Source organism: Ovis aries, chromosome 8 (assembly GCF_016772045.2).
Source record: "Ovis aries strain OAR_USU_Benz2616 breed Rambouillet chromosome 8, ARS-UI_Ramb_v3.0, whole genome shotgun sequence".
NCBI lineage: Eukaryota > Metazoa > Chordata > Mammalia > Artiodactyla > Bovidae > Ovis > Ovis aries.
The window spans coordinates 79,291,280-79,319,008 of NC_056061.1; the positions used below are offsets into that span (position 1 = coordinate 79,291,280).

Sequence of the window (27,729 nt, forward strand, 5' to 3'; positions counted from 1 at the left end):
ATTCATTTATCTTTGGCTGTGCTGGGTCTCCATTGCTACATGGGGCTTTCTCTAGTTGCAGCAATCAGGGGGTATTCTTTGTTGCAGTGACTTCTGTTGTTGCAGAGCACAGACTAGGGCTCACCGGCTTCAGTAGTTGCGGTGCATGGGCTCGGTTGCTCCGAGGCATGTGGGGTCTTCCCAGATGCGGAATCAAACCCGTGTCTCCTGCCCTGGCAAGCGGATTCTTCACCACTGAGCCACCAGGGAAGCCCCTATCGTTAGCAATGTTGAGATCCCTGAAGCGTGGTTACTTTGAGTATAAGGCAAATGAAATTGGCATTGTGAACGCCCGTTGTGTTACCTGGGATGTCCTGGTTTTACGTCCTTGTCCCGTGTCGTGACCCTGTTCTGATGTGTTGGTGTAAGTCTAGCTACTTAGAGTGACATCCTGTTAAGCATCCTCGGAGACGTTCTAAGGAGTGAATTACAGAAATTTTTTTTAAAAAAATCGAAATTTGTCCTAGTTCCAGAAAGAAGGAAAGCCAGTAATTTTGACAAAATTTTTGGCAAGCAAATCTTCTCCAAATGATTGGCTCACATGTGCTTCACTGGCATCACAAACCCAACCGTGGGTCATCAGTGCAGAGAAAGGCTTTATCAGGCTGGGATCATCTGACAGCCCGGCAGAAGTTCCTGGCACTTGACCTGTACTTAAAGCATTAGCTGCCACACAGTCCCTTGTTGGGTTGAAATGCAGTTCTCTATGGAGGAAACATCCCAGGGAAGAGACTGGACTCATTGAGGGTGGGCTCCACCTCACCATAGCAACACGAGCTGAGGAGCTGATGGTCTTTAGGAGCTGATGGTCTCTCTAGGAGCTGATCGTTAGGTCCATGGCAGCTGCTGGAGGTCAAGAGAAGGACCACGGTCCAGCCCCCACCTGACACCTGACATACGCCTGCGTGCTCAGCGTATCTGACTTTTGCGACCCCATGGACTGTAGCCCTTGAGGCTCCTCTGTCCGTGGGATCTCCCAGGCAAAGCAGGTTGCTCTTTCCTACTCCAGGGGATCCTCCCAACCTAGGGATCGAACCTGTGTCTCTTGTGTCTCCTGCGTTGGGTGGGTTCTTTACCACCAAGCCACCTGGGAAGCCCGGGCCCTGGGCGCAGGTGACACAGACCCGCATTTCCTCCCCTCCTCACTGCCGTGGGAAGGGTTTCCAAACCCAGCTTGGCTCCCTTGCCAGGGTTTACGAAGGCTTGCCAAGTTCAAGCAGTCATTGAAGGAAAAGAATAACTAATTCGGGCAAGGTTGTTCCAAAGAGGCAGGAATATTTTCTCAGAAATTGCCAGAGAGGATGCAGGTGTTTAGATGTGTGTGTTTTGTGGCAAGTCGTTTGAAAATAAGTAGTAATTTCTTTTGAAGATGTAACGAGACAACTGAATTGCAATCTCATGAAATTGGCCGTCTCAAAATGGACATCATTTTCTTGTTGTGTAATACTTTCTTATAAATAGTCGATAGTCAGGACTCTGCTCAGATTGTCCTGGGACCCGTTAGAGTTTGGTTTTTAGTTCTCCTGTCTCCCAGCCGAGCCACTTAGGCGAAGAACACTGAGCCCTATCCTAACTTTCAATCAGGTTTACTCTGCTTTGTATCCATCATTGTCAACAGGGCTGGCTAAGTGCCGTTGTTCCTCGGGGGCCACAAGAGTTCATTTACTTTCATAGTTCCTTTACCCATCGCATACAAATGATAAATGTACCTACAACTTGGAAGTTTTCAGTGACTGCTTTCTCAGTGTATGTGTGATTGGGGGAAAGGAGGGTGATGCTTAAAGAGAAAGGGGTGATTTAGGATCAGCTTGTGTAAACCCTGATATTTGTATTATGACTAACACTGGATGGAAGAGGTTATTTCATCTTGAATTATTATTTGTAGTGCAGATCAAGCTTTCCTTCAACACCCATTATAATTGCAGGGAGGGATCCGTTCCCAGGGCAACATTTCAGTTTCCCAAAATGTGATACTTGATGTTGACAAGAATCTGGCTCTTCAGAGATCTTAAGAAATCTCGAAGGGCCTTAGACATCAATCAGGAAGATGGCCCCTGAGTTGATAGGAAGTGGGGTTCACTGTAGGGAGTTTCTTTCCAGGGAGTTCTCATGTGGATCCAGAAGAGGTGGTATCTGGAGCACCCCTCATTTAGCTTGACTCATTGGTAGTGCTTAAAATCATTTCAGCACAAGGCTTTCCACACAAAAGCTGTATACGTTAGGTCCGTGTCTTTGCAGACTCTGTCCATGGGGCAGAGGTCTGCAGGGTCCCCCTCGGGGATGGGGAAAACCTGAGTTCTCTTCAGTTTTCTACTGGTACTGGTTCCCACTAGTCCATCTCACTCGACGGACTCTCATGGAGATGAGTTACAGGCTAAACGTGTCTGGTTTTGGCTGTTCCAGGCCGACTTATAGCCTGTTATAATCTGTTGTTTTGCTAAGACACAGGTGTGAGCAGCCTTGACCGCAAGGCAGGTGGGTGGCCATGTGCCTCAGGTGGTGAGTAGGCTCTGGGGACTGCAGTCACTGTTTCCCCGTTCAGCGTTTATCTACTTGTCACTATATACCTGCCTTAGGGGTAAATTATATACGATCATGAGACTTGTAATTTGGGGGCTTTGCCGAAATGGGCCATCACCAATGTCTGAGGTCTTCTGTGAAAAGGCCCAGGACTCTGGACAACTGGATGGAGTGTAGATGCCATGGGTCCCATATTGTGAGACGTGTCCTGAGAGTGTCCATGTCACACCCCCTGATGAGCACACGAGGGGTCTCTGGTGGGGTACACGTCAGCTCTCAAGCACTGCAGGCCAAGGGATGTCCTTATCCCAGATCTTGGACTCCTGAGTATGATTATGGAAAGCCGTGCAGCTTTCAAAAACAATCACGTCCCTTCTCGTGTGCTTTCAGATCTGCCCAGGCCAACACAAACGCTCCTGAGACCATGCTGTGTTTGTAGACAAAGAATGTTTATTAGTGGCTCATTATCTTGGGTCATGTTTGAAAATCTCTGTGAGCTTGTTAAAACAAGACACTGTGCCTTCCTGAAAACTGCTATTCTGTTACAAACAAACCGACCAAAAAAACCGACATGCAGTTCAAGTGTCGTGTTTCTCCCTAGCCTCAGAATCATGACTTGAGACACTGAGGGGACCCCAGGCCCAGGATGGTGTGGATTGGGTGTGGACTAGCTGGTGGGGGTCTCAGTGGGTCCTCTCTGCTCTGGGGGTTGAAGTGTAATGTGACCCACTTGGTTGCCTTTCCTGCCTCCTCTGTGGAGCTGGCTGTGGAGCCCCACTTCCTGTCTTAATCATTTTAAGAGCTCGTGAGAGAGATTGAAATGAAAACAGACGGATGTAACTGAGATAACCTATCAAAATAGGCATGAAAGCAGTTTCTAGTTGTTGTTTAGTTGTGTCCGACTCTTTGTGACCCCAAGGACTGTAGCCCACAGGCAAGAATACTGGAGTGGGTAGCTATTTCCTTCTCCAGGAGGATTTCCCAACCCAGGGATCAAACCCTTATCTCCTGCATTGGCAGGTGAATTCTTCACTGCTGAGCCACCAGGGAAGCCCCAGTTTCTAGTTGCGTGCGTGCATGCTAAGTCGCTTCAGTCATGTCTGACTCATTGCAACCCTGTGGACTACAGCCCACCAGGTTCTTCCGTCCATGGGGTTCTCCAGGCAAGAATACTGGAGTGGGTTGCCATGCCCTCCTGCAGGCGAGTTTCTAGTTATGCCCCTCCAAATGCACATGAGGAGTAAAATCTTTTCTTCTTTCTTTAATTTTATTTCACTTTTCCTGGTGATGCTTTGAAACAGCCAATTCCTGATTTTTAAATGTTGATTCTGGGTAAGGAGATAAAGCATATAGAAAGTGAAGTGAAGTCACTCAGTCATGTCTGACTCTGTGCAACCCCATGGACTGCAGCCTATCAGGCTCCTCCGTCCGTGGGATTTTCCAGGCAAGAGTGCTGGAGTGGGTAGCCATTGCCTTCTCCAGATAAAGCATATGCATGCATGCAAAGTAAAGACCTCAAGGAGGGGAGCTGAGCCCACTCAGAGGGTCAGCCTGTGTAGGCGGCCAGGTGGGGTCCCGGGCATGCTTTTTTCAGCTGCCTCTCTCCTTCAGTCTTGGGGCTGGGAGTTGGGTGTTCCTGTCCTGAGAATCTCCATGGCCACCTTTCCTGGGTTCGTATGTTCTGGCATCCAAGGAAAGTGAGGGGCTCATCATGTCGTTGACTAAGTCATGTCAATTCGCTTCCACTAATCCAGTTTGCAAATTAAAACAAAGAAAAGCATCTGCTCAACTGGGTGGCCATCTAGTCTGTCCAATTGTCAGACAGCTGAGGGCACCAGATTGAATTTACCTCAAGCAAACTGGATATGTGAAACTTGAAAATTTCTACAATGGATGATTGTTCACTTTTCAAAAGTTCCTTTGCCCTATAAAAGATGAACAGGAGGATTTCTTTGAACAGCAGCTTCTTCCAGTACTCTAAAAATAAGATGTAATTAAGGTCCCATCTTTCTGGAGCATACGTTATACATAAAGCTGGCATATTGGTTAAAAAATGTTGAAAGTCTTTTAAAATTAACTTTTTCAATTAGTAAAATTTTTTATCTGATGGGTTCAATTTTTCTATTAGATATATACATGTCAATAGTTTTTGCTCTGGACTGGGGGAAGGGAAGAATACATCCTACTAGTTTGACGATGAAAAAGTTAACAATGAGGGCGGTTGCATCATGTGACCTGCCGCTCATTAATCTCACAGTATCTCTTCTTGGTGGAAAAAATGTCAAAACCTTTTAACCTTTAAGCCAGCAGGAGCGACGTGTTGAGCAAGCTGTTGTGTAAAATTCATAAGCATTTAGCATCAGCCCCCAGCCTACGGGCTTCCAAGCAGTTGAGCTGATTCCACTGGCAATGGAATGAATGTCATAGGACGGTTTTATATAAGTTGTCTAGAATGATTAAAGGTTTAGCTGGTAGACATTATGCTTCCAGGATGACTGTGTGGACTTCTTTCCCTTATGTTCACGCAGCCCTTCATTCAGTGTTGAACGTCCATTGAGAAGCCCCGAGCCGAGGAGTCGAGATTTAACAGCAGCAAAGATAGGCCTTGGCCCCGCTCACCCGGAGCCCACACACCCTGCAGTGCACGAGTACCTTTGATGGCCCTCTCTTTTCCTCTTTCTCCTTCTTCTGCTTGTTGTCTCTCCTACCCGCTGTCCCAAAGCTCAGGTGGTCAAAGCACAGATTTGTCACATGTGAGTTGTTAACAGAATTTGTTTTTCTTTTTCTTGTAGCTCAGCAAGGGCATCAGCTTTGACTTGAAATGTATAGAAGTCTTGATTCCTTGTTGCTTTTAATTAATTTTTACTGGAGTATAGTAGCTTTACAGTGTTGTATTCGTTTCTGCTGGACAGCTAAGTGAAGTAGTATATGTGCCGATTCCTTGTTGGCTTGTGGTGATTCTCTGGGTAGGAGTGGCCCACGGAGAGAAAAAGGTGTGGTGGGGAGAACATTGGGAGGTGGAGGAAAAAGGAGGCTAATTAACAGTTTGGCTGATGGGAGCAGGTGGAGAAGGGAAAAGTCCTGACTTTGTCATGGCCAGAGTAGCGCAGAGCATGTGCTAGAACCACTGCTGCCTCCACGAGCAAGGCGAAAGGGAGCAGGCCTCTTTCATTCACTTTTTCATTCAATCACAGAGGTGCTCATAGTGCAGACAAGGAGGGAGAAGACGATGATTAGACCAAGGCTCTGCCAGGGTTGTGGACCTGAGGGCCTCGGCCGATGGAGAACCTTCCAGGGAGGCAGCCGTCAGGTAGAGTGTTTGCGATGGCTGCCTAAGCACCGTCAGGTGGAGAAGAGTGAAGAGCATGCCACACAGAGGGGATGGCAGACGGCAGCCTGGTTCCCAGCGCCTGAGCATCGGCGAACATCTCTGCTCTCTACTTGTGTCCCCGCGGTTCCCTGAGAACGTGGCTGGCAGAAGGGAGACTCCCTGCCCTTCCTGCCTCCTCTGCGATGGACACTTCCAATGCAGTCCCACATGCCCTCCCCACGGTTAGCCTGGCTGGTGGGCAGGCATCTCCATTTTACAGTTGAAACTCTCAGTAGCCAAGGAACTTGCCCAAGGATTGCATATTCAGTGGAGAGCAGCTTCAGAGCTTCCAGGCCAAGTGTCAGGTTCCAAAGGGCACACTTTACACCAGAATTCTGAGCCGCCTTGCCATAAATGAGCTCCCTGGAGGGTTCTGCCAGACCCTGGGCCTGGGGACCCTGTGCCTCCCACCCGCCAGCTCCCAGGAAGTTGGATTTCAATACTGTTTACAACAGCTCAGTCCATCTGTAATGGTGCAGAAGTCTCTGTTATATTTGGATCATTCAAAAGTCTGTGTTATATTTGAGTCATCCATGCCAAGTAGCCCAGTTTTTCAGGATTTAGAATCTGAGAGACTTGATTTAAATGAATGACAGACATTGTGGGGTACACAGGGTATGGAAAGACAGGAAATCTGAGCATTGTCTGGATTCCCAGCCTTTGTGTGCCCATGGGCCAGTGTGAAACCCCTGCACTTCAGATTTCTAATGTTCAAGAATGTTGTGCCCTGCCTTTCCCAGGGTCTGTTTTAGCTCTAATATATGATCCTTCTTTCCATCACATTGGAATTAAGAAGCTTCTTTGGGGAATCCAAAAAATTTGTATGCATGGAACATGTGTGGGCATGACACATGAAGCAAAATGTGATCTCAGTTTAAGAGAGGAGCCCTGCATATCCCCCGTCGTAGGAATGAACTTCTCTAATAGGAAGTCGTTTTATTTATCTTTTATTTTAATTATTCTTATGCTTGGTTCTTGGGAAGCCCCGACTTCATACTGTTCTAACTGAGTAGAACGTGTGCAGCTCCACACATTTTTAGTAGGTTTTTAACTACAGAACAATAAAACATTTAGCAAATTATGTTAGAACATGTCTGCACACACTGCTCCTTTTAGATCTGTGCCAGCCATCCTGCTCCCATATGGGCTGACCAAGTGGATCAGCTGGACGAGGCAGATGGGGGCCTGGCATCCCTGAATAACTCTGGCACCTTCCCTTCGGCGTGGCAGGGCAGGCTAGCTGAGGCCTGGATCTGAGAGTCTTTTCAAAGGGCCTGGTTTTCTTGGTATTGCTCCATCGCCTCCTTATTTAGCCCACTGGTGGTTAAGCCATGAGCATCAGTGCCAGGACAGCACTTCCTGGGTAGGTTTTCTGTCCCCTGGTTTCACAATCACGTGCCTCCTCCTCTTGGGGAGAACAGCAGACAGGACGGTGGATTCCAGTGCGCCAGCTTGGCTGATCACTGAGCTGCTCTGATGAGAGCTTTACTGGGGGAAGAAATGAAGGTCTCAGAGCCTCTGTTATAGATGCTGTTTCTCAGCTGTAGTTTATGGAGAAGTGACTTGTTGCTGTTAATAGGTCATTTGGAATCCTGTGTGCTAAGTCACTTCAGTCGTGTCCAATTCTTGTAATCCTATAGGCTGCAGCCCGCCAGGCTCCTCTGTCCATGAGATTCTCTAGGCAAGAACACTGGATTGGGTTGCCATTTCCTTCTCCAGGGGATCTTCCCAACCCGGGGATCCAACTGGCATCTCTTAAAGTCTCCCTCATTGGCAGGTGGGTTCTTCACCACTAGCAGCACAGATCACATTTACTTAAGGAGGGAAAAATGGGAAATAGAACAGAAGCCTCGACACTGAAGTTGACCTAATTCCTGTTTCTCTGTGCCGTTGGCCCACCTGTGGTCATTCCTGCTTGTCCTTCCCCCCACCCGACCATCATTCTGCAGCCCTGCGTTCATGGAAGCTTGGCCCCTAGTTCCAGAGCCGGGTTTCCATGAGTAAGAAAGGGTGTGGCTGCTTTGGGAGCCCTGGGCCTCCCTGCAGGGCTGGTCCCTTGGCAGCCTCATGACCCACGGGCCCTGGTACCGGGTGGCCATTCACTGTGTGGAGCTCAGGTATGTGGGGGATGCAGCCTGTATGAGGTATGAGTGGAAAGGCAGGTAACTGGGGGCAACGCCCACGTAACTTGAAAGTCAGTCTCAGCCACTATGTAGCTGTGTCATCTTTGCGAGGTTATTTTACCTCCTTGAACCTCATTTACTAGTATGCATCATGGCATTAATGAGTTTGCCAAGCTGTTTGCACAGATTGAGACCTGGACTTGAACTCACATATCCAAGACCTGGACTCACATAGGCAAGACCTCATTTGCCTCTGTGAGTGACCTGGAACCCATGGACCCCCAGTGAGTTCCTGCTGGGTGAGGGTGGCCTCCCAGTCAGCTCATCTTCATTGTGCCCAGTTTATAAAAGACTGCATTTCAAAATTAAGGACAGTTGCAGCAAATACGTCATTTATGCCAGCTTGAGCTACAGAAGCTCAGATGGTAAAGAATCTGCCTGCAATGAAGGAGACCCTGGTTCGATCCCTGGGTTGGGAAGATCCCCTGGAGGAGGAAATGGCAACCCACTCCAGTTCTCTTGCCTGGGGAATCCCATGGACAGAGGACCCTGGCGGGCTACAGTCCGTGGAGTCACAAAGAGTTGGACACGACCGAGTGGCTAACACTACTAGGACTTTTACAGTGACTTTCCAGGTATAACTTACACCTCCAGGTACTGCTGTCTCTCAGTTTACTAAAAAATAAAAAATCTTTGCACCATATTCTCATTGAAAACTACGGTGCTTAGCCTCCTACTCTATGAAATTATAGCCAAGTGTTAAGGGCGATCATGCAGCCCACTGATAACTGTAAAGAGTGATCCCCGAACCAGCAAGAATGCACTTCACAGAAACTCTCTATTTAAGGAGTTTGGAGTAAGCCCTCCTGCCCACAGTGTCTCTTGGTGGTTGGTCTCTGGAGTGGCCGTTGTCTGTCGATGTGACTAGGTTTTAGATGCAGGAGCTCGTTTTGGATTCAACACGTAAAGATGGGGCTGCATCGCATGCGTAGACACTTCTGCCCAGTGGTCCAGCGGGCACCGCAGCGGTGTGGCCGGGAAATGAGCAGGAACTGGGGAAGACAGATGCCAAGGCTCTGAGTTCTGGCTCTGCTGTTTGCTGGCTGCTTTGTAAACTCTAGGCAACACACTTCTCCCAACCAGCTGCTTTGTGGAGGCGCTTAGATCTAGTTTGTAGGGTGTTGTTTATGAGACAGTCTATGAGGCGTAATTGTAGGAGCAGAAGAGATGAATGATAGTAAGTAGTACATCCATCGATATCAGCGTTACCAGCCAGAGGCGGCACGGGGAGGAGAAAGGGCTGGTCCTCCTTCTACCCAGTGACTTGGTGACTCACATACCCGTGTTAAGCCAAGCAGGTCCCTGGCCCTCAAACCGTAGCCACCTCTTGTGTCCGCAGGGCTCCCCACCATGTGGAGCGGCTTTGAAAGCTACAGCGCTCTCCAGACTTGAGCTCTGTGGCCATCGTCTGGTCTCTGTACTCTTCGTTGATGTTTCCCTTTTCATCTCCACCTTCACCAGCGGATGGATCAGGTTACAGGCTCTTGCAGTGATTCTATCAGACTCTTAGGATCTATGCTAACATATCCCAGAAATCCACCATCGTGAAAATACTTGCCAGAACACTATAATAAATTTCACTCACTGTTTGTTTACTTCAAGTTCATTTGTTAAGACAGAAATATTTATTTATCTTACTTGGCAACAAAGAAACCCAGAAATTTAGTCTGTGTAGATGTATGTGTGTGTGTTAGTAGGTCATTCTCATGGGTCCACACTGGACGATGTGAGGAATTTTGTGTCTTTTTCCCTTTTGCTCCCCATTGTGGGCCTCTGTGCCTTTTATTCTCCAAATGCTGATTTGCTCCGGACAACAACCCTATGTGTTACAATCTGGCAAATCTTACCCAGATTTAAGAACATGGCGCTGTCCCTTTAGAACTTGTAGCTTATTTTCATTGTCATTTTTCTTTCTTGAGTAGCTTTTAAGTCAATGTTTGAAGGATAAACTCATTAGCAAAATACTTGGAATAATCCAATAGATGATATCTCGATGCCAGTTTTGTGTGAATCATTCACACATTTCACAAAGTTGTATCTCCCTTTATGCCAAAGCCACAGTAGAAAGATGAAAAAAAAATTATTGAGCTATTTTTTGTCATGCATATAATGCCATGATACTGTAATATATTTATATACGTATGTATGTATAATGTAATAATGACATACTATAATAGTATAAAATGATATAAACAGTTGTTTCAGCATCATCTAAGTTTTATCAGCCACAGAGACACAAAGATCAAGTCAAAATCGCTAAATACAGTTTTTCAATTACTGAAGCTTTTCATTTTGTTACTAATAGTCCTAAATTTCCAAATATTGAACCTAATTTCTGGTTGAACCTAGGACAGCTATGAAACTTTCCACACAGTAAACTTTCCAGCCCCAATTCACTGTTGTTTTAACAAGGAGTGGTAAGGTGATTTGCATGGTGGTTAAACGCATCAGTTTTAGGGTCAGACTTTCTGTGTTGGGGTCCCATGTCTGCTCACCAGTGTGGATATCTTTGCAAACTTATTTGGCATATTTACTTAACGAGTCCAATTAGTTGGATTTTAGGTTAGGTACTATGCTTCTGAGCTTCCCCGGTGGCTCAGTGTAAAGAACCTGCCTGCCAATGTAGGAGACACAGGAGAAAATCCGTGGGTTGGAAAGATCCCAGTCCAGTATTGTATTCTTTTTTTTCTTTTTAATATTTATTTATTTAGCTGCTTCAAGTCTTAGAGATGGCACTTAGGCTTAATTGCCCTGCAGCATGTGGAACCTTCCTAGAACAGGGATTGAAACTGCATTCCCCACATTGCAAGGATTCCCCACCACTGGGCCACCAGGGGAGTCCCTCTCCAGTATTCTTGCTGGGAAATCCCATGGACAGAGGAGCCTGGCAGGTTACAGTCCATGGGGCCACCGAGAGTCAGACAAGACTGAGCAACTGCAACAATAACAACTGTGCTCTTACAGAATGCATCCATGTTGTTATATTTATTAATGTGTTTTTCAGCTTTTACATAGCTGTTTCTTAATTTAAGAAAACCAATAGGTACACACACACACACACACACAAAGATACTTCTTAGATTTTAAGACACTAAAAGATGTGGAAATGTATATTTCCAGAATTTTACATCCCTCACATCACCATTTAGGAAGATTTTAATTGACTGCAGATGTTAACATATATGTTGAAAAATTCCCTGGTAGTTCATTGGGTTCTCATCAGCAATCTAAACCAAGATGGTAGGTACCCCAGGCATAGATATTTTGAAGCCTACCCATTGCCCAAAGACTGAAATGGTTCTACCTGGTTCTGCTGTTTAAGGACCTGTGAGGGCAAGACTACATGGACCCACTAAAAGTTAGGTGGTGGCTTTCTTCTTAGACTTCATCCACTGAAGTCCTCTTAGTCTACGTGTGATGAAACTAAGGCCCGGCAAGTTCAGGTGACATTGTTAGTTACTGGCAGAATCACGTCTGGAGCTTGGACATACTGACCTCCGAGACAGGGGTCTCTCCTAAACCATTCCCCCACGCGGAGAGAGCTGAACACCCTGGTTCTTCCTGCTCCACTGGAGAAAGACATGGCATTTTAGAGCACAGAAATTCATCAAACATTGAAACATTTGCTGTTTTATTCACTCCATCTCTTCTTTAGGAATTATCTTGGAAAAAAAATAGAAAAAGTTATTCCATTGACCAGTGATGACCAGTTATTGTTCCTTTTGTCAACAGGCAAGATGATGAATGAAGTCCTGGCAGCTTCCAGTGTCCCAGGCCTTGTAGACATAAATGAGACGTGCTTCAAAGTTCCAATGTGCACCACATCGGATCTTGTTTAAGGAAGCGTTAAAAGGAACCCACCGTTACCTATTGAAGGCTCTGTGCTCTCAGACATTGTTTCTGATTGAATCCAGAGGTTGCAAGCATGCCTCCCTGTATTACCTGTTGGAGCAGGTTTAATTTTATAAATTTTAAACACAAACTCTATGAGTTTCTAGTCCATAATTGTTCTTTTTGAGGATCCACTCAGATGAACAGTATTGCATCTGTAAGAAATATGCACTTCCACAGGACCAGAATCTTTTTTGTTTTTCGGAATATAAATGGCAACAAACTCCAGCTGTAGCATCATCCTGAACCAGTGATGAGAAGGACAGATTGCAAGGAAACTGTTCAGGGAGAAAATGTCATGTTGTGTTGGAACTACAGATTACTGGAACCATAGCTGTAGTAAACTAAGGCTTTTTTGCTTAAACACAACGTGCAAAAACTGTGGTTCTTGACTGGTGGCTTTCATCCATCGTTATTAGTCATCTCCTTGGACACGCAAACGTTGAACGTCTTCAATTTTTATTAAAAAGGAAAAGAGATGCAGCTTTGAGAAAATCCAGGTTCAATGTAGTCTTCCGGGTATCTCAGCCCAACTTTTGTGTCCTGATCTTACGAACAGCAGGTACCTGTTGGTAGGGGAGAAGCCTAGGGAGAGAGGAAGGAAGGGCGTCATCCCATTGTATCGTAAACATACTTTATAAGTACGTTTTTTAATCACTTCTTATTCAGGCAGAGATTATAAAAGTTTGTTGCAAATATTCAGACCAGGTTCTGGGTTTTGGAAATTATCAGAGTTCACAATACCTGCAAGGGGTGGGGGGTTGAAAAAAACCCACAAACTTGAAATATGAACACTCTTTACACTTAAAAGAATATTTTTATCATTCTTTTATTTGTTTTGGCTCTGTCACAAATTAAAGTGCTTGGAATGCTGTATCTGTGGTCTCTTGACATTTAATCAATGAGAACCTAACACTTTCACAGTATGCTGTCACTTTGGACATTCATAATAAAAATTGAAACGGATTTTGGTTGGTAGTCGTTTATTTTGCTTTGTAGCTTAGCGCATCTTTCATGGTTCGTCTCTGCCTATCGTCCAAGCGCTTTGTGTGGCCGTATACCTTGACATAGATATACGCATAGTTAAGGCCTTTCAGTCTTCATCAAATCACTGTTGTTTTCTGTATGTTAACAATCACTCTCTCTTTGTTGAAAGGCTGGGACATTTTTGAATGCTAAGGGCTTTCGGAATATTATGCTTTCTACAATACAGAGTAAAAATAATTCTTGAGGACTCTTAGCTTTCTGCAGTTTCTGATTATACCACATTTTCTATTAAATGCATTATAATATATTTTGATATTTTCTGTTAAATACGTAGATAACTGGAGAAGGCTGTGGGCAATCCAGCTATGGGCTTTTCAGTCACATCTTTTTGGTTTGGCTCTGCCCCATGTGTTGTGTGCTAGAGTATATTTTTATGTATTCCATAATATTATAGTAAGAAATGAAGAAACTCCAATGAAACCCAAACACGTGAGCCTGTGTAGAAGACTTAGACCTTGCTTGGCACTTTTACGGCATTTGATATGGAAATAAGAAGAAAAGATCCCTTTCCTTTTTTTCTTTTGTAACTAAACTTGCAATTGGCAGATACGCCATTCATCTATCTCCCGCCTACTATCATTCCCCTAAAAAGGAACAGCATGGATTGGGAGATAAACGTGGACATTCTAGTGCATAATTGAGCGAATGATGTTGGAACTCTTCAATTAGGGGAAGGGAAACCTAACAGGAGGTTCTGGGTTCTTTTCAGTGGGTGGGTGGCAGGAGAAAGAGTGGAATAGTGAACCAACTTAAAAATAGGATCATTCCTTTAGACTGAGTTTTGTACAGTGTTCACATTTAGCTGGAGGTGATTTCTGTGATCAGGCGTCCATCCAGGTCCCAGCTGTTAGAAGAGTCATCTTTTCTAAAGTCCCAAGGCACCGTAATAAGGTCAGAGGTTGATGCTTTTGTTCCATAGATGAATTCCTTTTCCGAAGCCTCTACTACCCTCTCCTCTCTCTTCTGAGCATCTGGACCTGCATCTCTCTTTGTGAATCAGCGTGAATATTTACCAGTCCACACTGCATCCCTACCCTCAGTCAGCGGCAAAGGGAAGCTTTCAAAAGTCACTATTCTCTAGGGACCGAAGACATTTTGAGCTGATTTTAAAGACACTATTAGGTGACTTTGACAAACTGAAGCTATTCTGTATTTACACAGTTAGAAAGAATCCTTGATGTGGGTTGTTTTATCAGTAGATGGTGGCTTGTCATATGAATTCTAATACTGAGATCTCATTCAAATGAGACGGGTGGTCTTAAGCAATGTCTTTGTGGTTAATAAATTCTTCAGAAAGGGGGGAAAAAAACCTAAGCGTCTGTTTCAGAATGGTTCCCTGCATAGGAATTACACATAGATGATTATTTATTTTCAAACCAATCTGTGTTTTAAATGATTGAAGAACACAAGTAGTTAAGAAAGCAGTTGAGTTTGATGCTTTAGAAGAAAGCCTCTTTCTGGTCATTTTCAGTGATTTTTCCTAAATCTGCTATTTCTGCATCCATTTGTTAAAATTGGGGAATATTCCACCCTATTGTGGATGGCATCAAATCACATCATTTTCACGGCTGGAGTTTCTCTCGGGGGACTGCTTCTCTATGACCAGGAGAGGACCCTGGTGCAGTCCTGGGCATATTTATTGTTTCATAGATTCTCACTGCACCTTCTAGTGTCTAGAAATGTTATGTTTACTTCCTTTATTTCTTCTGAGGTATACATCTCTTTCAAACATTTTTAAAAATACTATAGCAAATGAGTCTACCCGTGGGCTATCAGGAAGTAAAATGAGGGACTTCCCTAAAGGTCCAGTGATTAGGACTCTGAGCTTTCACTTCAAGGGCTCAGGTTCAATCCCTGGTTAGAGAACTAGACCCTCCAAACTGCACAGTGCACTCAAAGAAAAGAAAATGAAGTTCATTTTCACATTCTGGTGTTACTGCAAAAACAAATTATGTATTTTTTAATCCAAACATATACAAATCAAATATAAACAGTTTAGGAAAGAAACTTGTAAACTAGAAAATATATATACATTTAATTATCTAAACTCTTCACATACAGGCCTAAGTATAATAGTATATTTTCTAAAAAGATAATATGAATACAAATTTTTAAATCCACTGTACGATCCACAATCTAGAAGTAAATGTGGCTGAGTCTAACAGCTTGTGTGGCTGGGAAAGAAACTGATACGCCTTTTAGAATTTTGCTTGGATAATCATGGGTGGGAAGATTATTACTGAGTAGAAGCAATTGCCATTCCAAAGATTTTTTTAAAAATTGTGTGAAGACTGAGCCAAATTCTTATTTTATATCATCTTAAAGGATCCTTCCTAAAGAGTTGCATTAATATTTAAATTCCCCCACAAAACATCAAGCAAATGAAAAACCACAGCAAACAAGACAGTCCGTGGTGGGCACCTCCCTCCTTCCCACCACATCATTCCTGTCCTTCCATCACAGACAGGAAAAAGAAACAGGCTAAGAAGGAAGAGGAAGTCATTTTACCAGAATATGTCTATGTTACCAAGTTTTGTGGTGCCTGTGTAGGCGTAAGCATGTGTACACACTTCGTGGGCCTGGAGGCCAGTGCAGAGAGAACTAGATTCACGTAGACCACAGAGAAGCTAAACTTGCCAAGAGGAGGCCTGGCCGGGCAAGTTCAGGAGGCCCTGGGCAATGAGGAGACAAGCTAAGGTCCTGCCACGAGAGCTGGTGGGGAAATGTCTCCCCGGAAAGTGACCAGCAGCTCCAGAGATGGAGGCCCTCACTTGTGTGCTTCGGCCAGACTGCAGCTGAAGCCCTACCTCCTGTACGCTGTCTGACTCCAACTAAGTTGGCTTTTTACTAGAATGTTATATGTGTGTGCGTGCTTAGTTGCTCAGTCATGCTCAACTCTTTTGCAACCCATGAACGGTAGCCCACCACGTTCTTTTGTCCCAGGGATTTCCCAGGCAAGAATACTGGAGCGGGTTGCTATTCCCTTCTCCAGGGGATCTTGCTGACCCAGAGATCGAACCTGCATCTCCTGTGTTGGCAGGCAGATAGATTCGTTACCACTGAGCCACCTGGGAAGCCCAGAATGTTATACACTTGTCTCCAAATACAAATACTCCTTTGTGATCCAATGTGTATTTTTTCAGTGCTCACAGAACCGGTTAGTGATCAGAGGTGAAGAGATGAATGAAAATGACGCTTCTGTCCATCACTCAGATCTGCCAGTTAGCCAGGCAGGCAGCTGTGCATTGTCTATTAAACAGAAGCTGAATGAAAAAGAGGCCCATGTGGGTGGGTTTTAGCCAAGAGTTTCCCTAAAAATGATCACTTTTTTTTGTCAGCTCAACTTTGCACTGAAGAAGAAAGAAAACAGTTCTTACAATTTATCTTTTGCTGTTTTCTAGCCAGTGATAAGCTTATTGTTTATTTGGCTTTGAGAATTTTGGGTTTATATTTGCATATAACAGTGAGCCATGCCTAGTCAGAAATATAGTGTTTCTAAGGGCTTACCTGATTTCTGTGGCCTGGCAGCAAAGTTTGAGGTTTTGGTTTGAGATTGAGATTTCACAAATAGGTTCTCCAGCCGGAGACTCCTCACAACAGATCCTAAACACGATCATTCTTTTTCAAAATCCCTAAACTTTAGCAAAGAAAAGTGCCACCATCCACGGATGCGGTCATTAAATCTGACCCATGAAGTGGCAAGTTTCAGCTGTCAGTAGACGGAGTGAAAAACTCAAACTACTCTCAGTGACTTTGGCTTTACAAAGTGACAGAACTGACTATACAAAATGACCTTGAGAAACTATAAATAGAACACAAGAAGCTATTTCTACATGCAAATTCAGAGTTTCTTGAGAGATCTCTCTTATTTCCAAAATATATATATTTAATGAAAGGAGGACAGACTATAATGAGAGGGTTAGGAATACGTGGAGTTATTCTTCACCCACATCTTCCCTGGAGGGGGTTTGATTTCCCTGGGCCATCTGAGCGGTACACAAACAACACGCCTGGCTTTCCCGGGTCCTTGTCACAGTCAACAGACACATGGAAGTAAGTTGACTCAAAGTTCTCAGTCTAGTGAGAGCATGCTTACGAAGATGTTATTATTAAATACAAAAGAGGAAAACAAAACCAATAGAAAATCAGTGAATTGTGGATGCCATCCATCATCAGCTCACGTCCTTATCCGAGGCGGAAAAGTGAAAGTGTTAGTCACTCAGTCATTTCCGACTCTATGCGACCCCAGGGACTATAGCCCACCAGGCGCTCTCTGCCGACCCCTTCTCTATTTGCAGTCCGACTAAAATTCCTCAGGATGCTTAACTGGGCCATCAAAATTTTCAAACTGAGGTTCTGCAAGATGATATCACAATAAGCTCTCATTTCCTAGCATAGTAGGGGTATTGATGCTTTTCCAATGAACCTCCTGTTTTTAAGGAATTTGAATGTATTTCTTAAATGTGCTGTGCTTAGCTGCTCAGTCATGTCCAACTCTTTGTGACCCCACAGACTATAGCCTGCCAGGCCTCTCTGTCCTTGGGGATTCTCCATCCAAGAATACTGGAGTGGGTTGCCATGCCCTCCTCCAGGGGATCTTACTGACTCAGGGATGGAACTCAGGTCTCCTTCACACAAATGCCCTACTGGCTATAACCCTACTGTCTTTGCTGTTGCAAATGGCCAGCAGAGGGCTCACCTTACCAGTGCTGCAAGCCACAGAGCCTGGTATACAGCCTCTAACATAAATAGAAAATACCAAGCAGTCACTCTCCTAAAAGCAAAAAGGAACCCCCCTTTAAAAGAAGAGTTTTACTTAGTGCATTTTTGTTCAACCCTTACACATGGAGTCACTAAACACCAGCATCCCATAGGAGTTAGCTGTGCTTGCATTAAGAAAGCTTCTCCTCACATCGAATCTCTTCCTTTGCCTGCAGAGAAGATTGTGTGTGTCCTTATTTTGTGTCTCCTCAGCTACCTTCAGTTCAGTCTTCAGTTTGCTCCGTCTTAGTCGTTGCTTGATTTTCACATAGCTTATTTGGCACCTGTACTGGCAGCCGAAGGTGCCCCCAGGTGCTAACACGGCGGTTCCCAAACGTGTCTGCACTTTACAATCACCTGGGGAGCTTAAAAAAATTAGCTGAGCATTCCCGAGCCATTCCCGAGGTCTGATTTGTAGGGTGTGCCCTGGGCACTGGGAGTTTTAAGAAAGATCCCCAGGGGTTCCTACTGTGCATACACGTTTGGGAACTGCTGGGCTACAGGGAAGGAAGGAAAGGATTGGTGAGCCAGAGCCTGAATCCGAGCCCTGACTCCTGTCTGTTGTGCGAGTTGGGGTAAGTTACCTAACCTCACCCAGCCCTGACTTCCTTGTCTGCAGAGTGGAGATAATCATGCTGGTGATTTTCTCATCTGTGTAGTGAAAATATCATGTACGTTACACAATCAGTGACAACGCGTGTGATGTGTTTGGCACAGGAAATAGTAGCTGGCGTCATCTCTCCCATGGGTAAAATAACGTTTAGTCCATTTCAAAGACAATGACACGCCCTGTGGATGATTAAGTGAGGTTGGCTTAATGAAAGTGAAATTAGCTAGGGTGACAGGCTCGCTGCCCTCACACTTGCCTTTGTTTTTTAACCCCCCACCCCCAATTGAATTGTTCATCTGTTGCTAGCTTGTTGGAAAGAATGATACAACGTTATACTCAGAGATAAGGCCATTGTGTTCATCTGTTTTCCCAGGATGGGGTGAGTCTCCCTAGAGTTTTGTGACTAGGATCTGCGCAGCAGATCAATCCGAGAAAAACTGGGAAGTGAATGTTTTTGGAAAGGCCAGCTGGACTCCCTGGGTTGGGTGGGCACATTCACTGATTAGAGCCGGCCCCGACGTGGTGGGACGTAAGGGGGTGGGTCTGTCATTATGTGCCCACACCGTGCCTGTCAGCTCCTTGGTCCTCAGCGAGTTAGATTCTAACCCCTGATTGTAATTTTTAATCTAAGAACTCTCTCTTCCACGCCTTTAATATTCATTTACTTCTTTTTTGTTTTGCCTTCATCTCAAGAAAACAAAAATTCACTAAGAAAAGATCATGTGAATGTATGGCAAAAACCAATATAATATTGTAAACTAATTAGCCTCCAATTAAAACAAATAAATTAATTTACACAAAAAAGAAAAGAACCACAAACACAATGCCTATTGAGATGAACTGGTTCCTGCACGCAGACCCTTGGGGCCGGGATGGGGGTGGGGAGAGAAAATCTGTCTTATTTTGCCAGGTGGCCCTTGGGAGGTGGTCTTTGTGGAGGGAAGGGGAGATGAGTGGTGTGCATTCCCCCGAGATAAAAATCAGAGGAAGATAGAATGTCAGAGCCCAAAGGAGCCTGAACAGCCATCTGAACCCCAGGGGTCCCTAACTGGGAGCAATCTGAAAGTATACGCGGTATCATAGGCAGATAGAAATGTGTCTTTGATGGGGGCCATGGCTTTTCAGCAGATTTGCAAAGAGCTTGGTAACCCTCCAGTGTGAACCAATTTTACTAATAGGGGAACGGAAACAAAGGAAGCTATTCAAAGCCCCCAGGCTGTCTCAGTGGGCACAGAACGCTGGTGGCCACGCTTCTCCCCCAGCTCTGCTCCCAGGTTTCACAGCAGGTTTTAAGCATCATCAGGCAGGTGTGCATGTGAGGAGGGGAATGTTTTAGCCACAGGTTCTGCTTGTTCCCCATTTAGTACAGCCCGAGCCAGTGCCAACGTGATACACAATGAGGTTCCCACTTTCTTGTAACCAGGGACGTTGTGTCCCAAAGGCACTTAAGGAAGAAGTCAGGGCTGTTGGAGCTGCTGAAAACCCCTGTTGTTTTAACCTGCTGGGGAGATTCGGTCTGGCTCAGAGTTTTAGCAGGAATCAGGCCTAAAGGAATTCAGCCCACAAATTGGGGGAAGTAGGTGTCTTAGTCTGTCCGGCTCCTATGGATAAAATAATACCATCAACTAGGGGATTCTAAACAACAGAAATGTATTTCTAACCGTTCAGGAGGCTGGGGAGTCCAAGATCAAGGTGGTGGCAAGTTTGATGTCTGATCAGGGTCGTCATCTCGCTGAGCCCTCATGTGGGAAAAGGGAGAAGGCAGCTCTCTGGGGTTTCTTGTTCATTTGTAAGGGCCCCACGCTCACAACCCCATCACCTCCCAAAGGGCCTCCATCACAATGGGGGTTAGGTTTGATTGCTTAAATGCCAGTATCATTTTAATAGACATAAAGGTGAATTTATTTTTTAAATTATTTTTAATTGGAAGATGTGTGTGAGTCACTCAGTCGTGTCCAGCTCTTTGCAACCCCATGGACTGTAGTCCGTCTGGCTCTCCTGTCCATGGAATTCTCCAGGCAAGAATACTGGAGGGGGTTGCCATTCCCTTCTCCAGGGGATTTTTCTGACCCAGGGATCAAACCTGCGTCTTCTTTATTGCAGGCAGATTCTTTACCGCCTGAGCTACCAGGGAAGCCCCAGTTGGAAGATCATTGCTTTATAGTATTATGTTGGTTTCTGCCATACATCAGCATGGCTCAACCATAGGTATACATATGTCTCCTCCCTCTAAAACCTCCTTCCTGCCTCCCGCCCCATCCCACCCCTCCAGGTTGTCACAGAGCACCGGGTTTGAGCTCCCTGCGTCATACAGCAAATTCCCACCAGCTATTAATATATTAACATATAATTGATGTAATATAAAAGTATATATGATAATATCTGTTTTGCATATGGTAATGTATATGTTTCAGTGCTACTGTCTCAATTCGTCCCACCCTCTCCTTCCCCCACTCATATATTAATGCATTTATATGATATCTAGAAAGATGGCACTGATGAGCCTGTCTGCAGGGGGTTAGGTCTTTAATTTATGAATTTGAGGGGGGATCCAAACAAGTGGTCAATCACAATAGGCAAAGGCCTACAAGAAAAGGGTGTTTTGGGTTTCCTTTTTCTTTCTTTCGTGTAGTTTCACTTTCACGAGGGCTCCTTAGTCACATAGGTTTGGCAGGATGGAGCAGTCTGACAACTCTGTGGGGTTCTGTTAGACCAGATACCAGCAGGACCACCCGATTATAGTAAGACTGTGGTTAGAGAGAAAATGTGAGCACACAATCAGTGCTCCCTTCTTGTGGTTGGAGCTGTAGGTGGGAGGATTTCATGGGATCCAGAGAGTGCCTTGTGGGAAAGGCTTTGAGGGGACCCTGTGCCCCCAGGGGAGAGTACAGCCTGCTGCTGCTGCTGCTAAGTTGCTTCAGTCGTGTCCGACTCTGTGCGACCCCACAGACAGCAGCCCACCAGGCTCCTCTGTCCCTGGGATTCTCCAGGCAAGAACACTGGAGTGGGTTGCCATTTCCTTCTCCAATGCATGAAAGTGAAAAGTGAAAGTGAAGTCGCTTAGTTGTGTCCGACTCTTAACAACCCCATGGACTGCGGCCCACCAGGCTCCTCCGTCCATGATGTTTTCCAGGAGTACAGCCTAGTGGTCAGCCGTGCAGGCTCCAAAGTCGATTTTGCGCAGGTTGTGAATCCCAGCTCTAACATGCACTCGTGTTTAACCTCATCTTCCTGTGGGCCTTCGCCTCCCGCCTGTCAGATGGGGACAACTGTGCCTCCTGAACAGGACTATTTAGAGGACAAAATGGGAAAATGATTGAAAGTGGATTCTGGGTCTGACAGATCCCATCTGTTCTGTTGAATGTATTCTGCATTGTAAGATTATATTGTCACTTTCAAATTATCTTGAAAATGAATACTTCTAACTACACTAGGAAGGAATCAGGTTTGATCATTCAAGTTCTAAGTTGATGATGAAAATAGGAGAGTCTTGAATGACCGCCTCCTATCTACCTCTTATATCAGCTGCTGTGTCATATGATTGACCTCAAGCTTCTTTTTCTTTCTTTTTCATATATTTATTTATTTGGCTACACTGGTTCTTAGAGGCGGCATGTGGGATCTAGTTCCCCAATCAGGGATCAAACCCAAGGCCCCTGCATTGGGAGCATGGAGTCTTAGCCGCTGGACCACCAGGGAGGTCCCTCAAACTTTTCCTGATTTGTTTTTTATTTTCTCAAGTCAGGAAGGAATACATGCTCGATATAAATGATTCTAGCCAGCGTAGTTTATAGAGACAAAGATGACTAGTCCATAGGTTTCTAAAACAGCTACTCATAAACTTTCTAGGTAGACTGGTCTGGCCCAGCCCTCCTTGTGGAAAAGCCTAGAAAATATCCTTGATGTGCTTGGTTTTTACACTTGCCTCCTGACCTAGCCGCATATCATGGTTTCCTTGTGACACGTGTTTGAGGAGTTTTGCACTCCAGGAAATAGTATATCGACAGGATTACTTCCTGCTTTAGTACGTGTCCTAGCCGCTCCAGCTGTGTTGAGCACAGGAAGTGGACTTTGATGGGAAAGGAAGACCCGTGCCCCGGTCGAGATGTGGAAGGAAGGAGCAGGGAGATACAGAAAGCTCTGGGGCACAGAGAGTCCTCATGGAGGCAGAGAAGTTGGTGTTAGGTCATTGGAGACAGTAGGAGCCGACTGGGAGTGTGGTGATGAGGACCGAGGCCAGGCTGCCCCCAGAGAGGGCTGGGCTGCTCCTATCATGACCTGAGCTTTGTGCAGATACAGAAGGGAGCCCCACTGCCTTGAAGATACACAGCACAGTGAGAGGAAACAGAGCTGGATTTTAGTCCTTGCTCACCCTGGCACAGGTGCTCTTGTGCAGTGTGCAACGTGAGCAGCTGTGCTCAGCAGCCCCAGGAGAGATGCAAGAGTTCAATCATTTCTGCCCCCCACTGCCCTGAGCCAGGAAGAACAAGGGTAACCCTGAGGATCAGGATCCTGTTCGCTTAGGCCGAGGTTGTGGAGGGGATGTGAGAGGGTGGAGAAGGTGCTGGAAAGACGGAGAGGTTGTGGATCTTCCTGTCCAGAATCCGGAGAGCACCCCCTTCAAGCTTCTCCAGGGCTCTGTGGACATTCACAGCCTCTGTCCCCACCTTCCCAGCTGCCCTCGCACATTCTTCGTGCGTCCAGGCCCTCCTCCCCTCCTCATCCGAAATCCCCTCACTCCCTGCGCCCTGGGATCTTGACCTTGGCTGTGAACGGCCACAGAGTGACCTTCCACGGGTGAGGGTGGGAGAGGCTTGTCTAGAGCCCAGCAGAGGGGAACACCGGTCTCAGCTTCCTGGTGCCCAGCCTCGTGCTGGGGGCCCTCTGGGATGTGACGAGTAAATGAAGACAAGGAGCAGAGTTTGGGTCCCCACCTCACCCAGAGCAGCCTTCTCAGCATCTTGTTTGGGGTACACCAGCTGTCAGCTTCCTGGGCTGCCTCTGTCTTTGATGCCTGCCTCCTCTTTTGTCTGTGTCATCTCCCATCTCTTATGAGGACACTAGTCTTTAGATTTAAAGCCCACCCAGATAATCCAGGATGATCCTATCTAGAAACCCTTAGCTTCCCTACAGCTGCAAAAACCCTTTCTGAAAATAAGGTCCCATTCAAGGGGTTTCAGAGGTTAGGACATGGATGTGTCTTTGGGGAGCTACCATTCAACCCACAGCAACCATGATCCCAAGCCTGCCTTTGGTCCTAATGTATTTCTTGCATTTTCCTTAGGTCGGCCACTGCCTTGACCCCTGCACTGGGTAGAATATGAAATATTCTAGAATATCACTTGAACAGTGCTAGGACACATTGACTGTGGAATAGGATTCCATAGAAGGGGAGGGTCTAAGCTCAGGCCCAAGAAGTTGGTTTAAGGAAAACCTTAAATCTGTTGTTTTCCACACTGGTTCCTAATCCAGACAACCTTTGTCTCTTACCTGAGTTACTACAGTACCTTCCTAACAGGCTTCCTGCCTCCAGATTCACCGCCTTCAATTTCCTTCCACACCACCATCAAAGTAGTGATCCTTCCAAAATGTATGTCTGACTATGCAAACCCACACACATCACACACGAAGACAACCTGCATGCCCGTTCCCATTGCTCTTAAGAATAAAGCCCAGATCCCTGACCTGCCCTGCACTGGCCTCCTTCTGTCCCCCGACCCCAACCCTGAGCTTAAGCTGCACTGATGTTCCCTGGCCTGCGAAGGTGCTGTACCCCGGGCACCGTGTTGAGGCTTGGAGGCTCATATTTTTATTTTGAAGGCTCTCAGCTTGTATCCTATCAAACATTAAAATACACCCACGTGCCACATTGAAAATTTTAGAGTGCAAAAAAGAATATTTTAAAGGTTTTCATATTTCAAGTAATTTTGGAATGATTGGATTCTGAGTGACTCCTTCGAGTGCATCGAATTTCTCAGTCGTCTTCCAGCTGCTAGGGGAGTCTGATCAAGTGAGAGCATCTAAACCTGCACGTCGTTTTCCAGATACAATTGAAGATTTATGACTACTAGGCCCTAAGGCAGTTGACAGAGTGCTTTGTTTCATTTGCATTTTATTAAACAGAAACGTCAACTGTGCAGTTTTCCTCGCATATTTGGGGGGACAGTATATTTTTTCAGGCCTCACCCCTTTCTCTAACCCTGGCCTGGCCAACTTCTGCTCCATCTTCAGATCTCGCCTTAAATGTTACTCCCCCACAGGGAGCCTTCCTGACCCTCCTTCTGGGTCAGTGTCCCATCATCTCATAGCATGGAGTCACTTTCCTGCAGAGCACACCTCAGACTTTAATTTCAGGACTATCTGTGTGATCTGCTCTTCAGAGTGTCTTTCTAGCACCAGACAGACGGTGAGTGCCATGGGTCAAAGGTCATGGCTGGTCTGTCCCCATCCCACCTGGCACCTACCTCGAATGGTGGCGACTCAAAAAAATTGTTAGCAGTCTGCTCCTTACGTGCCCAAATTGTCTGACCACACTCTGAGCATTCCTCTCGCCCTTTTGTTACATTAGAAGAGAATCTGACGTTATTCATTACCTTCTGGAGTGACTTAAAATTCATTACCCTCTGGGGTGACTGTGTGTGTGCGCTCAGTCGCTCAGTCGACTCTGTGACCCCATGGACTGTGGCCCTCCAGGCTCCTCTGGCCATGGGATTCTCCAGGCAAGAATACTGGACCAGGTTGCCATGCTCTCCTCCAGGGGATCTTCCTGCGTGTCTTAACAAGGGATCAAATCCACACTGGCAAGCAGGTTCTTCACCCCTAGCGCCACCTGGGAAGCCCCTAAGGGCACGCAGCTTGAAAGTTCAAACCAGGGAGATGTGTGATCTAGAGATTTATTCAGTCTCAACTGTCAGAACATGGACACTTCCGCAGAGATAGCACACGTCCCTGGCCATGGCAGATTTGTCACCATCAGCCTGTACCCCAAGCTCGGGGCTGGCTGTCTTACAGAATTCTCCTTCATCCCCATCAGTCGTCTCCTGTGAGCAGTCCCGAGAGGCAGGGCATGGAAGGGACGTGCCCTCTACATAGTGACTTGTGAGGCATGAGCTGTGTGCTGTCTGGGGAGGACTTAGCTCTGGACCTGGAGCACAGTGAGCCTGTAGACCTTTGCGGCTGTCGGTGCCCTGGGGCAGTCCATACTGAGCGCGCGTGAATGTCTGTTTAGTCAGGGAGTGCCTGATACTTAGTCCCAAACGCACTGACATCACTTGGTACCTTGGCCTCTGTGTGGCCCAAATACATGCCAAGAGCCTTGGAAAGCCAGTAGAACTTTCCATTTGTAATTTGGAATCTAACCCTGTAAGACATGGTTCAATCATCAGCCAAACTGACTGCTCATTTTGACTGTTTCTAGAAAAAAAGCCAGGCTCTGTAAGTGATATTATGTAACCATGTCATCTCACTGAACATTGAGAGTTCCACTGAGCGCATCTTCCTGGGGTCCTTCCCAGCCCAGCATGCTGGTCCTCCCCTTATAGCAACTGCTTCCACACGTTCTCTGCTTCTCACTTATCAAGTTCCTACTAAGAGCTCCACTTGCCGTGTAAGAGAATAAAACACTGAAAGAAGCAAATGACTGCTTGTTTAGTCAGGGTTTGTAAGTTTACATAGTCAAATTTATATAGCCTGGTGATGGAAAGTTCTTTTTTATTTTTTAGTATTTAAAAGGCTCTATATTATGGTGGGGCTATGTAAATAGTCTTTAAAACTACAGCCCGATTAATCTTACAAGTGGTAGTTACAGATCAAGCAGTGGAAACTGTATAAATGGAAAAACAAACAAAGAAAAATCTCCCCACATGTTCCCCTGGAGAGAGTGATCTTGTTTTGGAGATGTTGGGAAGAGCAGCAGAGAGCTTCTGAAGGCAGGATGAGGTCAGTGATTGAATGTTGTTGCACAGTCCCTCAGTCGCGTCCTACTCTTTGCAACCCCATGGACTGCAGCACACCAGGCCTCACTGTCCATCACCAACTCCTGGAGTTTACTCAAACTCATGTCCATTGAGTCAGTGATGCCATCCAACCCATCTCATCCTCTGTTGTCCCTTTCTCCTCCTGCCTTCAATCTTTCCCAGCATCAGGGTCTTTACCAATGAGTCAGTTCTTCCCATCAGGTGGCCAAAGTATACGAGTTTCAGCACCAGTCCTTCCAGTGAATGTTCAGTGATTGGACAGAGGAAAAAGAAGCATTGTGCTGCAGAGGAGAGTGATTATCCTGAAGGCAGAGGACAGGGTAGAGGTGGGGTTAGGGACGAGCTGGCCTCTAAGCTGAGCTTTGGCTTGCAGGTAGGGGTGGAATGGGATTATGAGGTAAGGAAACCCAACAGTAAAGACAGTGAGTAGCTCTTGAGTGGAGGGTGGAGTCTGTGCACGGATGTGTTTAATGAGAGCCGATGGTCTGAACCTGGAGGGTTGGGAACGCTGCACCAGGCAACCCCACATCTGCTATCTTTGCCTGTAGGGCACATTTTGTTCATCTTAAGGTTCCAACAAATGTATTCCCTTGTTTAATAAGTCACATCTGATATAGACCAGGCGCTGTCTAGACAATGTCCAGAACAAAGTCCCTGATTTCATAGCTCTTTTAATCTAGTAAAAGGAGATGGGCGACATTAATATAACGTCTTGGGTGGTTACACAGAGATGAATTGGGGTAAGGAGGGCAGAATAGAAAGTGGGGGGCATGGCCAGCACTTTGCGTGTAGTGGTCAAAAGGACGTAGGAAGCAAGCTATGGTTGACTAGCTGAAAAAAATTAATGAGAAAATTGGTTAAGTCAGATATTTGACACAATTGAGTCAGTTTCCATGGCTTACGGGTTTCTTTTCCCATTGCCGCAAGAATATCTTAACTACATCACTGAGAGTTCAGCTTTGGAAGAAGGGGAATAGTTATGGCTTATGTGCATTTCTGGGAAGTCTGTTGCTGTCCTGGGTGTTTGTCTGTAAGTTGTAAGAGTTCTAGCTTTGGAGTCACCCAGACCCCCTGGAGGAGGAAATAGCAATCCACTCCAGTATTCTTGCCTGGAGAATCCCATGGACAGAGGAGCCTAGAGGGCCACAGTCCATAGGGTCACAAAGAGTCAGACATGACTGAAGGGACGAATGCAGACATGGTCTCAATTCCATCTCTGCCACTGACTAGCTCTGCGACCAGGGACATGTGATTTAACCTTCATGAGCCTGTTTCTCTAACATGGAGATAAACAAGATCCATACATACAAAGCACTCAGCTATGATAAAAGC

At 45.8% G+C, this 27,729-nt stretch overlaps 1 protein-coding gene across 12 annotated transcripts in view; it reads left to right on the forward strand.

The window, feature by feature from the left end:
• SCAF8 (SR-related CTD associated factor 8) overlaps window positions 1-27,729 on the forward strand; it is a 218,490-nt gene that overhangs the window by 138,963 nt on the left and 51,798 nt on the right. The gene's annotated exons all lie outside the window — the stretch shown is intronic.